The following is a 14,628-nucleotide window of genomic DNA, read 5'->3' on the forward strand; positions in this document are numbered from 1 at the left end:
GCCTTTTCCAAAGCTGGACGATGGCAGGAGGTCTGCGGCTGCTGCTCCCAACAGAGCAGGTTCCCTCTCCAATCCAGGAATTGAAAACCATTTTCAGTTTGTCCTCTGGTTGTTGAGAACTGTAAATCTCCCAAGCAGACAAAGCTAGTCCCCACTGAGTGGCTCAATCTGCCCACCCCCAATTCTCTTGGATCCCCCTTCTGCCTGACAGCTCAGCCCTTGTTGCTATTTCTTGCTCATGCACTGTCAGCAGGGCCCAGAATAGTGGCTCCAGAAGCCAACCTGTAAATCAGCATCTGGGCCTGTGAGTGTGGGCCACCAGCCTCTGCCGGCTGGGGTGAGGCACCCAAAGGCTGAGCCACACCCTGGGACTTGAGTTTCAACAGGCCACTTCCCTGGGGCTCTGAGGCTGAGGCTCAGAATCTAGGGCTGCAGGGGAACGAAACAGGGAAGTCCCTGAGAAAGCAGGTGGGGGAGAGTCAGACATTTTTGAGAGTACCCCACAAAACAGAGATTGAACTCCAGATGGGTATGTCTACCAGGAAGGTTTTCCTGCCTGCTACACTTGCCCCAGGAAGTCTACTTGCCCTCTTTTCTGGAGCAGCCTCGTGAGTGGGGTATTGTTAGGAGCATGACTTTGGGGCCAGATTACCTAGATTCAAACCCTCCCTCTGCCCTCAGCCTCTCCGCACCTCCATTTCCCCAACTGCATCATGGGAGTAACAGTAGCTGTCTATAGGGTTGTTGTAAAGGTTACATGGCAGAACATAGAAGGTTCTTTGTACAACACGTGGCAAGCTTTCAGAAGTGAGATCTGTGGCTATCGTCAGTACACAGTATCGGGCCCCCTGGCATCGCCTGCTACTCAGAGCCTTGGACTTGTACTCTTGGACTAACCCAGCTTTCGGACTAAAAGCTGGTAGCACTGTCAGTGTGCTGAATAAATGAAAAATTAAAAACCAGCTCACCTAAATGCAGCATGGTATCCTGGACGGGATTCCGGAGCAGAAAAAGGACATAAGCAGAGAGACCAATGCAACCTGAAGTGAGTCTGCGGTTCAGGGAACAGCGTGGCAGCAGGGCTTGCCCTCTGGCGCATGCGCTGTGGTCCCGTGAGCACTGGACATCCGAGGGAGCTGGGTGATGGGTGCGCACCGAGCATCTCCCCTGTCTTATAAGTCCCTGTAAGTGTGAACTTGTTTAAAATAAAGTTGTAGAAAAATTACCAACAATTACCAACTGCTTCACCTCTGCCAGGCCCTATATGAAGTGCTTTAGATGCAGCATTTCTCATTCTTTTTTTTCAGTTTCATCCATAATGTGTCATTTCTTTAGAAAAACACAAATTCAGCAGAATGTTAAGATTTGACCATATTGAGTTTTGGGAAAATAAGTGTTTTACCTTTTTTATATTTTAAAAATATTTCCTAATTTAAAAAACAAAAATAAATTGACCAGTGTTTAAAATTAGAAACACCCTAATCGAATTCATCATTGTGTATTTTAGGAAGTATTCTGAATTAAAATGGTAGCATTAGAACTGGCATCTAAAATATTGCAAATTCACATGTTATCCTTTTGACATGTGAATTTAAGCCTTCAAAAGGTTTCATTGTGGATAATATTGCTTCAAGAAAAAGGTAATGATGACCCAGCTTATAGTGTTTAGATGAAATGTCTGTGATGGAAGGGAAGCTAAGCCAGTACCTCAGATGACACATTATTTCATTTAATCTTATCCCCTCACTGTACGGGTGGGAACGCAGGTGCAGAGGGATTAGGCCAGAGAGCAGCCGGCTTTAACTGGGAGTTTATTATGTACCAGTGCATAGGCACGGTAGGCTCATGGCTCTGAGAAACACAACTTTACTTCTCTCTCACAATACAGGTTGGTGTAATGTGGGGGCAGTGAACACGGAAGGGATATAAGAGGCCAGGTATATCACTTCTCTTTTAGTTCCATGACCTAGAACTCAGTCACATGGCCACACCTAACTACAGGGGAGGCTGGGAAAGGTGGTCCAGCAGGGGCCCAGGAAGAGGAAACGGCAAATGTTGGTGCTCATGAGCGTTGGTGATGATCACTGCTTTTCCATAGCAGGTGTTGATATGAGACATAAATAATCATTTAATTCTCATAAGCATAAGAGGTAGATACTATTATTAACATTCCCATTTTACAAATTCTTTTGTAAGAAAACCGGGGCTCAAGGAGTTTAAATAAACTTTCTCAAGGTTACTTAGAAGTGATAGAATCATACCACAGGCTCGGTCAGCAAGTCTGTTTCATAAACACTTCCTGAGTCTCCATTCTGAGTAGGCCTTAGTGACTTGCTTGCCATCAGATTTTGCCACAGACACGGCATTCAGGGACTTCTGAAGCTGGCTCACAGGGTGCCTTGCAGCGTCTACTGCGGTCTTCGGAACACTCTCTCTGGAGCCCCGAGCTACAGGTAGGAGCCTGGCTGCCCCCAAACCGCCGTGCTAGAGAGGCCTTGGGGAGGCAACTGGCTGACAGTCTCCTCTGAGTCCACCCTTCCAGCCTCCCTGCCAAGGCACAAGACATCTGAGCGACCCTTTTTTTGGCTCCTCCAGACCAACACATCTGCCAGCCGAATACCAGCGAGTGACCTCTGTCAGTGCCGTGTGAAATGGAAGACCCGCCCGTGCAGCCTGCCTGAATTAAGGACCCAGGAATCCACGGGATCTAAGAAAATGCTCTCATTTTTAAGTCACTAAATTTGGGGGTAGTTTGTTACATGTCAGTAGATAACCAGAACAGTGGAAGAGCCAGTTCTAATTAAAAGCCCTGGCTTTCAGTCACTCAGTGAACCTTTTGGAGGGATGGGTGGATGAGAAAAGAACAGAGCAGCTGCCTCCGTCCACACCCAGGCTGAGTGCATGGTGATGAGGTTCCACATCCACAGAGGAATGAAGGTGACAATAGAGCCCTGGCTTCTGTCTGCTCAGAGCCTTCCTGGAGCCTGGGAGAGGGTTAGGGGCCTAAGGAAAATGTTAGAGGCAAAGTTCTTGAGGTGAGCAGGGTAGAGAGGCTACCAGAAAGGGAATGCCCAGCTCCTCACCTCTCTCCCAAGCGCTCTCCTAAGCCCCAGCCACCCTACCTTCCAGGCCAACAGACTCCTGGGCACCAGGAGACCCCTGTAGGTCTGCTGACCTCTAGCTCCCAGCTTGCCCTTGACCACCGTCTCCTCCCACATCCAGGCTGGGGTGAGCAGACACAGTACGGACTCTGCAGCCACTGGGATCTTGGGGAACCCTGGTTTGAGGAAAACTCATAGGGAAATATCACACCCACCCCTGTGTACCCAGGTATTGCCCGCCCTGGCTGGCAGGAGGAACCAGCTGCCACCATTCTCCTTTTTTCAGATCACTCTGCTCTTTCCGGGTTATTCCCCAGGTTTACGCTTCCTGAGCCATTTGACATTTGGTCACTCTCTCCTTGGGAACCGCTAGAATTTCCCCTCCTCTGAGAATTCCTGCTCCTCAGCTGCTACCTCAGAACCTTCCATCAGTCCACCATGTGCCCTCCCTCCCTCAGAATGCTCCCCGTTTACATGGCTGTACAGTCATTCTGGCGTGGCCTCCTGTACCATCTGGGCCGACCAAGGGCCTCCTGGGGTCCTCAACTGGGACCTGGTCAGACTAGCTTTCAAGCCTCCCAGGGGTCTAGCTTGGTGCTTCTGACCTCTAGGGCCATCCTGACTTTAGCAGTGACCAGGAAAGAGGGTTGCTGATTAGGCAGACCTGAGAAAATATACACACAAGTATACAGAACCGAGGACAGGCAAATTTTCCCAGGGTTACGTGAGTGCTTTAAAAGGGGTGCTGGGAAAGGCACTGCTTCCCTTAAATGATGAACTTGTAGGCAGGACTACTGAGGGGCAACTTGGGAGTGGCGTGAGGGGACCTTCTGGTTCCTTTTAGACCGCATCTCACAGATCCAGATTTTCACTCTGTGGCACCCTGGTAAGGGCCCCATCGTGCCAGCTCACTGCTCTTAGGGATTCCTGGTGTCATAGGCTCTCAGCCATGTGGCTCTGCTCTCCTGGCCCCAGATGGCTGCACCAGGATGGGCGCCTGGGTTCAGACTTCAACTTGCTCCCGGTGTGCGTCTTCCCCTATTACTTTGGTAAAGAACACTTGACAATGCACCCAGTTACAGTAGAACCTCTCCCAGCCTCCCTTGCAGGTAAATGTGATCAAGTAAGTGACTATGTTCTAACCAATAAGATATAGTTATGTGAACCTTCTGATGAGTGTTTTAAAGGGGAAGTGATGTGTCCTTGGACCCCTCATGGTGTGGCCTGGAGTGTGAATGACATTGGCTGGGCTCCCTGCCAGGCCTGGACTGCCTCTGCCTCCTCACTTTCTTGACATGAGAGAGAGAGAAATGCCTACCTCATCCAAGTCACTATTTTTCAGGTCTCTGCTACCTGCAGCCAAATGTGGTCTCAAGTGTTGAATTTCCTGACCCACAGGTGGCCAGAGGCCCATGAGGAAGTCTGAAATGAAGTGTTGCCATTGACTCTGCTTTTTCCTAGACAAGACTGCTGACCTGGTGAGGTCCTCTGTCTTAGAGAGTTTGAGTGAGAAACAAAGTTGGAGGTAGCAGGATGGGTGGGGAGGTACCCGGAGAGAAGTCAGGAAGCAGGAGCCACAGAAGCAGAAATCTCAAGGAGGGTGAGCGTGAAGAGCCAGCTGGCAGAGATAGGAATGTCAAAGCCGAGGAGGAGAGCCGAGTCCCCACAGAGCCAGAGCGCTGGCCTGAGGGGCAGCCTGGGCCTGATGAGACCTCACGTCAGCCTGCTCACTGGAGTCACAATGTATCTTGGGAGATATCCCATTTCCCAGGAGGCTCCTTGTCATCCAGTTTTACAATGAATCTCTGAGGTCGTGTGATTGTGTTATCTTTTAGCACCTGAAAAACCTCATCTGTTTATCTTGCAAATTTCAGCCAGACCACAGGCATCACCTGACAAGAATGAGACCCTTTGGCAGGACAACGACCAGTCAGTGAGTTCAGGTCTGTCTCAGAAGTGGCCACCACACAGAAGTGCCTGGCCTGACCGATGTCCCTCTCCGTCCATCCTTGTCCCTCCTGGGAAGTAGCAATACATCTCCAGCCAAGGAGGTCATAGCACAGTGCACTATCACCACCACCAAGCAGAGCTGCCGGGGGTGGGAATGGAGTGGCAGGAAGAACAAGAGTCGTGGACACACAGGGTCAGCGTGTCATTCAGATTCCCTCCTTTGCACGGCTGCGTGGGCCCAGCAGATGGTTAACTCTCCTGACCCTCACATTTCTCCAGTGCAAAAATGGGACAGATGACAGCGTTGCCCGGGTCTGTCGTGAGAATGGACATAGAAGAACAGCCCAGTGCCTGGCACATAATAGGTGCTCAAGAAAATTTGAATTTCTTTCCTTTCTGCTTAGACAACCAGGGGCTTGGGAAGGACGATCTGGAGCTGCGTCCTTTCTGGAGGTGGGCGCTGGGAGGACTGGTCACACAGACCCCAGTGGAGACCCGTCTTTCCCTGCAGCTTCCCAGGACAGCAACGGGGCGCCACAGGGCACTCGCAACCAGCCAGGTTCTGAAAGGCCATCATCTGGATTCACTTCCATGTCTTTTAAAATAGATGTGTATGATTTATAAACTTTTGCCAAGCAGTTTTACATACATAAGAGGCTCTGCATTCCATTACAGGTTTCTTCAATACGGCTGTAAACTCACATTAGGATATGAGGCTATGATGACAAATGGAGCCCCTTACATAAAGCCCTGGTTCTCCAAACACTGGAATACTTGCTTAATGAAAAGAGGTTTTACAAGCTCTCCAGACTCCCAGCTCATCTTTATTCTGATGGTTAATTTAGGGGCGAAGAGAAAAAAGTTGAATGTCTCTCTCACACACAAAAACCTCTTCATTTTTTCAATGAAAACTCTGGTGTGGTCTGGCCCCAGTCTGTGAAGCGCGGGCACACACACACAAATGCCGAAGCAGGCTTATGAGAAAAGTCTGGAATGTCTTGGAGTTTTTTTCCTTTTCAATTACAGCTCAATAAAAACGTCCTCATAAAAGTTCTAGGTAAGCAATCGCTTTGCCAGCAGGATGGGGCTACCCACATCCCGGGGAGGCCTGCCTGGTGTGAATGGGGGGGGGGGGGGGAGGAAGGGCAGGAAGCCAGAGTGGGTTCCTCCCCACCCCCTCTGCCCCCAACACGGCCCACATGCTGGGTTCTTCCCAGGGACTGGCAATAGGCCTTACTGGGGAGGTAGGGGGACCGCATTCTTTTTTCCGAAGCCCCCCTAAGTCTGCTGACCAAGAAACCAGCAGGGGCTAAGCCTCTATAGTGGGCATAATGTTTTGAAAATACTAAATGGTTATGCTTTTCATTCCATTCCCCCATAAGCAAGTTCGTCAGAAGTAAGGTTGTCAGATAAAATGTAGGACACCAGTTAAAATTGAATTTCAGCTAAGAAACAAATAATTTTAAGTATATTTTACTGATTATGCTATTATACTTGTTCCATTTTTTCTCCCCCTTCTCCCCCTCCACCCTGCATGCCCCCCCCTTCCCTCCGGCATTCCCCCACCTTAGTTCATGCCCATGGGTCATATATACAAGTTCTTTGGCATCTACATTTCCTATACTATTCTTAACCTCCCTCTGTCTATTTTTTATCTACTATTATGCTACTTATTCTCTGTACCTTTCCCCCCATTCTTCCCTCCTCCCCCTCCCTGTTGATAGCCCTCCATGTGATCTCCATTTCAGTGATTCTGTTCCTGTTCTAGTTGTTTGCTCAGTTTCTTTTTGTTTTTGAAACAAATACTTTTTTAGTATAGATATGTTACAAATATTTCAGAGGACATACTGATACTACAAATGGATTTGTAAGTCAGTCAGCCCTACCTGGTAGTTGTTTTTCCATTATGGCCACAGAAGTGGGGAGAAGAGGCCAAATCCAGCAGGAGGAGGGCCCGAGCATGCTCCGGTGAGAGAGGAAAAGAGAGGGGGGTGAAGGAGAAAAGAAGGGGATGGCGGCTGACAGGGAGGCCTCTGGGTGGTGGCCTTCCTTCTCTAAGTCCAGAGTCTAAGACAATGTCCCAGGGCAAACTGAAAAGTGTGCGCACACGCGTATGTAGCGGGGACAGGGGCTTTGCGCTTTACCCATTTAGGCCTCTGGAAGGAGGTCATTTTGTTCAACAGGAGCAGCAGCCAGGCTTAAGGGGTCCCACAGCATAAGGCCCTTCCCCAACCTGGCTCCTGCAATAAACCCTGATGTGCATCCATAAGCTGTTTTGGGCAAGAGATGAGAATTCTGAGAGCTCGAGCCTTTAACTGGGAAGAGACTTGGATCTTATTATTTGTCACATTTAAGTGTCCTCAATTCCCAGCAGAGCCAGGAGGGGCCCGTGGGGAAGGTTGGAAGAACTAAAGAAAAACACACTTTTTTTGGATCTCCCAGTGACAAGAATAGCAGCAACATGAGGGCAGTGACATGGTCTGTCTTGTTACTTCTCCCTCAGTTTCTACCACACTGCCTAGCCCATACAGGTGCCGTACCAGGATGGGCAGAGCAAGTGCGTTTTCTGTCTGTTTGGAGCCGGACCGACTGCAACTGTTGGGTCCCTTTGGGTCCCAACCCCCCTCCCTGAGACTAACCTCGGCGACAGGCCCAGGCCATGTGCACAGGCACCGAAGTGGTGAGTCGCTTAATAACACGTGAGTTTCTCTCCTAATGTAACCCACCAATATCTCATGTGGGGGAAAAGTTATGTCTATTTTTGTTCACCATGCCCGTTCCCCTGGTAACAGTCAGAGTGTTCTTCTTAAAATGCAAATCAGGTCACATAGCCATCCTTCTTAGAAAAAAATCCAAGCTCCTGCCATGGCCACCAGGCCTCATGGGATCTAGACCCTCATCTGCTAACATTCTCTCCCTCTCTCTGTTTCAACCACACAAGACTTCGAATGCTTTGGGGTGCAGACTAGGTTATTGTAACAGAGACTCCAAAACCCAGTGGCTTAAGCAGACAGCTGCTTATTTCTCTCTCACCTCACTGTACAGGGATAGGTGGACAGTCCAGTCCGGTGAGGTGACTCAACTCTAAGAGGTCATGCAGGGAGGGTCCCGGGTTCCTTCCACCTTGCTGCTCTGCCACTCCTGAGAGGGCTTTCCTCATCTTCCAGGCTGAAGCTGGGTCGCTGCCACATCTGTGTCCCCGGGCTTTCCACTGCGTCTACTTCCTGGGTGCTTCAGCATCCCTTGGTGGTTCCCTTAACCGTGCTCACACTCTGTATGCAGTCCTCTTATTAACATCTTTTCATTTAAAACGTGCCGGTGAATTCTGTCACATGTTGGGCCCTGACTGATCAGTCCAGGGGTCCAGCTCAGCCCCACCTGTGTATTATTATTATTATTATTATTATTATTATTATTATTCCCTTCCAGACAATGCCTCTGAAATGGAATCGGAATTGGCACAAGGTCCCTGTCTTGGCTGAACAAACACGGGTTGGTTAATGCCTATCATCGAACTGTGAGTAAAATGTCCACGGCACTTTGGGGTAGTATCGCTCTCTGTACAAGTACTTGTTGAGTGCCTACTGGGTACACGGCTGATGGCACATTACCACCTGACATGCCCATCCAGCCTTCTTCCTCCAGTGCCAAGGTGGGCCTTTTCTGAGTGTCTTTCCTGGGGCTCCTGGCCTTTTTGGCAGCCTCTGTGCACTCCCCATCACAGCCCTCACCCACTGGGCTGCCAGTGTGTGCTTAGAGGTCTGCTTCCCCACTGCGCAGTAAGGACACCAAGGCAGGCCCTGATTTCCTGCCTCCCTGTCCAGCCGTCGGCGTCCAGAACAGGGCCTGGGCACAGAGTAGGGCCTCGCCTCAGCAAATGTCTGCTGAATCCACAGGGAGATTTCAGATCCCAACCCAGCGGTCTATTAATTTAACCTTCTTTAGGGATTTCTTCATCCATCCAGTGGGACATAAACAATTAACCAGAGCTGAGGCAGAGTGAGAAAAAGAACAGTAATGGCTAGTATGCATTGGCTGCTTAGTGGAAGCCAAGAGCTTGCATGCAGATCTTACTTAATCCTCCCGAAACCCCTACAGTAGATGTTACTGCTCCCAATGTACGGACAAGAGGACAGGCTCAAAGAAGTTAAGAGACTTGTGCCAACTCAGAGCTAGGTAGAGGGGCAGGATTTGCACCCAAGTCCTTATGTTTTCAAAGCACCCTCCCTTCACTCCTCTGCTCTCCTGCCTCCCACATACACAACTAATCACCCTGTCAGGCCTCATCAATGTCACTTTGATACATTAACAAGCCGTGAAGAGGAAATAGATATCTATCTGTAAAATAAATAAGTCCTGGTGGGAAGACAGAGCTGCTGCTAATAGAGACACAATTGACCCATTTGCTGAGATCACTGACAGACTGGAGCAGGGCTCAAATGGCACTCAGTCTCCTGGGAAAGGGGGGCTCTGAGGGGACCCCAGCACACAGCCCACAGCCCACGCCCTGGGTCCTGCGGGTTTCAGAGCCCCCAGCAGGAGGCTGGCAGCAAGCACTCCCAGTATTTTGACAGCCAGGATGTTGCACAGAGGTATCGATTTCAGAGAAACATCCTTGGCCCTTGGGCCTTCTCTTCAAACACAATGACCTCAGGTGCTAGGCTATCAGAGTCAAGAGTGACAGCTCCACAGCAGATGTAGCCTGGCCAGCTGCCAGCAAGCCGCCAGGTGCCCATAAAACAGGATTTAAGAACTGCCGACAGCCCAGACACAGGAAGAGGGAAGATCTGTGGCCATCCAGTGGGAAGTAGGTAGGTCGGGCCCAGGCAGTAGGACAAATGGAAGCCCCCTTCCCAAGCTCCTGTCACCCCACTGACTTGTCCTGTTTCCAGTGACCTAGACCTGAGCTATCTGAGTGGGAGCCAGCAGGCCCATGGGGCTATTGAGCAGCTGAACTGTGGCTGCTCCAAGTTCAGATGTGCTGTAAGTGTGAAATATGCACAGATTTCCAGACTTGGTATGAAAAAAAGAATGCCAAATATCTCAATAATTTTCCATATTGATTACATATTAAAATGGTAATATTTGGGGTATAGTCAGTTAAATAAAATACATTTTCAAATTTAATTTCACCTTTCTTCTTTTTTTTGTAAAAAAGCTGAATCTTTATCTTTTTTTAAAAAATCCTCAGCCGAGGATATGTTTATTGATTTTAGAGAGAGAGAAAGGGGAGAAGACAGAGCGAGGAAGAGAGACGCTGATGTGAGACACAAACATTGATTGGTGATCTCTGTGCACGCTCCAACATGGGGTCGAACCTGAAACCTAGGTATGTGCCCTGACCGAGATTTGAACCCACAACATTTTGGTGTGCTGGACGGTGCTCCAACTAACTGAACCACCCAGCCAGGGAGTTTTTACTCTTTGATGTGACTACTGGGAAAATTAAAATTGCACACATGGCTTGTAATTATGTTTCTACTGGACAGAGCTTATCTGAAGGCTTGAAAATATAATGTAACAATTCAAAGTGAACAAATGTAAATGTTATTTGTATCAAAATGTAAATTAAATGAAAACCATAAAAAATTTAAATTATGTCCATGTATATTTTCAAGAGTTCTTTTTCTAAAACATTCAAAGTTCTTATTAAAATAAAAGGGACTATGTAATTATCAAATATCAGTTTTAAATAAAAATAATATAAGTGAACCTGAAAATATTAACTCACTTCTTTGAAAGTTTTGTTAAATTTTATAAACCACTGTTACAAAAAAGTTATTGACAATTCTAGTAGTCGATGTGAAGAATTGGCATTATCCTTCACACATGTTTCTCTATATACAGATATATGTACTGGTATGTATATAGATACACCATATATAGTGTATATTATATACACACATAGTGGTACCTCAGTACTCGACAGCTTCAGAACTTGTCCAGCCTGGTACTCATCGCGTTTTAGTGAGAAAAAAAAGATTCAGCACTTGGCGCTTGCTCACCACTTGTCAGTTTTGCCAAAACTTCTAGGAGTCACGAGCCACCCTGCAAGAGAACGTGCTTCATCCATCGTCGCTGGCTCGCCACTCGTCAGAATGAACAAATGATGAGGACCGAGGCACCATTGTCTATGCTTTAAAGAGCACTTCACATTGTTTAAGAAACAAATGTTTCTCAGCTGTTGTTGCAACTGTTGCTATTAACTCCACCTCACCCCCAGAACCCTGAAGCGGAACACTAGCCCAACCATGCTCAGCATGACGTGCCTGCTTTTTCTACTATCTGAGCTGGTGACGGGATAAACTCAACAAGCTGTCTTTTCTCTCATTTCCGAAGTTCCAATCCTCCCCGTGTTCCAAGGTTTAGAGCCACATAGCCCACCGACGCTGACGGAGTTCAGACTCAGTTATCTTTTGTCTGAGGACACGGGACTAGAGAAGGGAAACACATTCTCTGTGGCCTAAATGGAGTTAGTTACCAAAGTGGTCAGAGTTGTGGGTTGAATGGTGCCAGTGCAGAAAGCCAGACCCCAGGTGAAGGAGGCACCCATGCATCCTTTTTATTTGTAAATTTACATAGAGCAAAGGCCACTCTTCTGGGTTTTACTGACAAATGGGTATAAATGTATAACTACCACTATGGCCAAGACAACAGAACAGTTCCACCAACTCCCAAAATTCTGACCAGGTTTGGCATTGCTGGGTTTTGTTTTTAGCTGTTCTAACAGATGCACAGCAGTATCTCACTGTTTGTGTGTTTCTGGTATGTGGGGACCTCAAAAAAAAGAAGCTTAGGGCAGGGGTTCCGGTTTCCAGGTTCTATGGATGATATTATCTAGGGAGGTCAAAAAATCCCCCTCTTGGATTTGTGACTTCTCTAAGAAAATGCCTTGGAAGGCCTTTTAAAAAAATTTAATTTTTCAATTACAGTTGATATACAATGTTATATTAGTTTCAGGTGCACAATGTAGTGATTAGACATTTGTACACCTTGTGAAGTGGTCACCCGGTAGATCCGGTGGCCATCCGACCCCATGTGCAGTTGTTGCAGCATCATTCCCTGTGTTCCCTGCGCTGTACTTCCTCCCTGTGACTGTTTTTATGGCCGGCAACATGTACATCTCAATCCCTTCTCCTTTTTCTCCCATTCCCCTGCCACCATCTGTAAACTATCAACATGTTCTCTGTGTAAATTTGTTTCTGTTTTGCTTCTTTGTTTGTTTGTTTTAGATGCCACACATAAGTGAAATCATATGTTATTTGTCTTTCTCTGTCTAACTTAAGTTACTTAGTATAATACTCTCTAGGCCCCTCTATATTGTCACAAATGGCAAGACTTCATTCATTTTTATGGCTAAGTAATATTCCATTGTTTACGTATATGTGCCACATCTTCTTTATCCGTTTGTCTGTTGATGGACACTTAGGTTACTTCCACATCCTGCCTATTGTAATAACGCTGAAATAAACATAGGGGTGCATGTCTTTTCCAATTAGTGTTTCAGGTTTCTTCAGATAAATACACAGAAGTGGAATTGCTTGATCATATGGTAGGTCTATTTTTTAATTTTTGAGGAACCTCCATATTTTTTCCATAGTGGCTGCACCGATTTTCAATCTCACCAAAAGTGCACAAGGGTTCCCCTTTCTCCACACCCTCACCAGCACTTGTTGTTTCTTGATTTACTGACGACAGCCATTCTAACTGGTGTGAGGTGATACCTCGTGGTGATTTTAATTTGCATTTCCCTGATGGTTAGTGATATTGAGCATCTTTTCATACAGCTATTGGCCATCTGTATGTCCTTTTGGAGAAATGTCTATTTAGATCCTTTGCCCATTTTTAAAAATGAACTTTGTTTTTTTGGTGTAAAATTGTGTGAGTTCCTTATATATTTTGAATCTTAACCCCTTATGAGGTGTGTCACTGGTGACTATCTTCCCCGACTCAGTAGGTTGTGTTTTTGTTTGGCCAATGGTTTCCTTTGCTGTGCAAGAACTCTGGTTTGGTGTAGTGCTTGGTGGGCTTTTTTTTTGACACAAAAGGGAGGCCCCTGGACTTAGCCTGCTTGGGAAGCAGAGAGTAAGAGGGAGCTGACTTACTCCAAATAATCATAAGGGAAGGACCTCTCAACTGAGGGACACAGCTCCGGAGAAGAGAGTGAGAGGCCAAGAATGCGGGTAAAGGGCAGCTGTGATGATTTTACGGACAGAGAGGAGCTTTGTGAACGTGGCAGGTACAGAGACAGAAACCTCTGGAGGGCGAAATTCCCCAGGCGTGGGGTCCAGCCAACGGTTTTATAATAGGGAGGCTAGACATTGAATTCGGAGTTGTCTCCTGCTCTGTGCTGTGACATGGGGTGGATGTGCTTCAGAGAAAAAACAGAAGAGGATGGTGTCAAGCTTGGGGTGAGATTGAAGAGTGAGAGGCCAGAGGGTTTCCTTGGGGGTGGAGAGGCCTAAGGTCTGCAGCAGTGGAGGCTCAGGAGAAAGGAGAGCCACCCGGCCTAGACCCCTCCCACAGAACGGTACTTGCAGATAGTGCCGAGGGCTCTGGGCTTCCTGCAGAGCGTGGGCTCAGTCTGTTTGCTTTGCTTTGTTATTTTAATAGGAAAGAAAAGAGAGCCCTCTAGGGGTGAAGCGGACTTACAGCCATCAGATTGCACAAGTCTGCCTCAGAGAGGGATGTGGTCACGGCCCTGTGGGTTGCGTCTGAGAGTGCAGCTTCAATCTTGGGGGCCGGCTGGACGCAGCAGCCACGTGATCTCAGGTGTCCACAGAGCACTGGAGACCCCCGGGTCTTTTAGACTCAGAAAAGTCATGTATTAGTCAAATCTCATGCATTCATTTCCTATTGCTGCTCCAACAAATTAAACTCAGTGGCTGAAAACAACACATTTATTATCTCACAGTCCTGTAGGTCGGAAGTCCGATGTGGGTCTCACTGGGTGAAAACCAAGGTGCTGACAGGACCGCATTCTTTCAGTAGGTTCCAGGGGGGAATCCGTTTACTTGCCTTTTCCAGCTGCGAGGGGCTTGCGGCCCCTTCCTCCATCTTCAAAGGCAGCCAGCGGGGATTTGAGTCCTTCTCACCATACAACGCTTCCTCATCCTCTTCTGCCTGTCTCTTCCAGGAACCTTTGTGATTGCATCGGACCCGCGTGGATGATCCACGCTACTCTCCCTATGTTAAGGTCAGATGATGAGCAACCTTAATTCCCCTGTGCCTCCTGACAGGTACTCACAGGACCCAGGGATTAGCATGTGGACATCTTCTTGGGGAGTGTATTTTCTGCCACACTTTGCCACTGGGCCTAAGTGGGATTCTGATCCAGGGAAGCTGAAAGGAAGAGTGGTGTCCACCTGTGCCTGAAAATGGAAAAAGTAGAGGGAGATTCTGGGGAGAAGGATTTTGCTAATGAAAATAACATGGGTTAGAGAAGTGGTGGTGGGAGGGAGGACACCATGTCAAACGCTGCTACAGGTGATCCCTTAACCAGCTACGATGATAATGACGGCTGTTTCTGGAGATCATCCTTCACCTGCGCTGGTGCAGCTGGCTGGGGCACAGAGTC

At 47.8% G+C, this 14,628-nt stretch overlaps 1 long non-coding RNA gene across 1 annotated transcript; it reads left to right on the top strand.

Moving 5' to 3' along the window:
* The first annotated feature begins 3,602 nt into the window (after positions 1-3,602).
* Positions 3,603-8,687, top strand: LOC118500467. Its single transcript, XR_004903026.1, has 3 exons — positions 3,603-4,579; positions 4,980-5,044; positions 8,481-8,687. It is a non-coding gene; the product is annotated as an uncharacterized LOC118500467 (long non-coding RNA).
* The last annotated feature ends 5,941 nt before the right edge of the window (positions 8,688-14,628 follow it).

This window comes from Phyllostomus discolor, chromosome 5 (genome assembly GCF_004126475.2).
Source record: "Phyllostomus discolor isolate MPI-MPIP mPhyDis1 chromosome 5, mPhyDis1.pri.v3, whole genome shotgun sequence".
NCBI lineage: Eukaryota > Metazoa > Chordata > Mammalia > Chiroptera > Phyllostomidae > Phyllostomus > Phyllostomus discolor.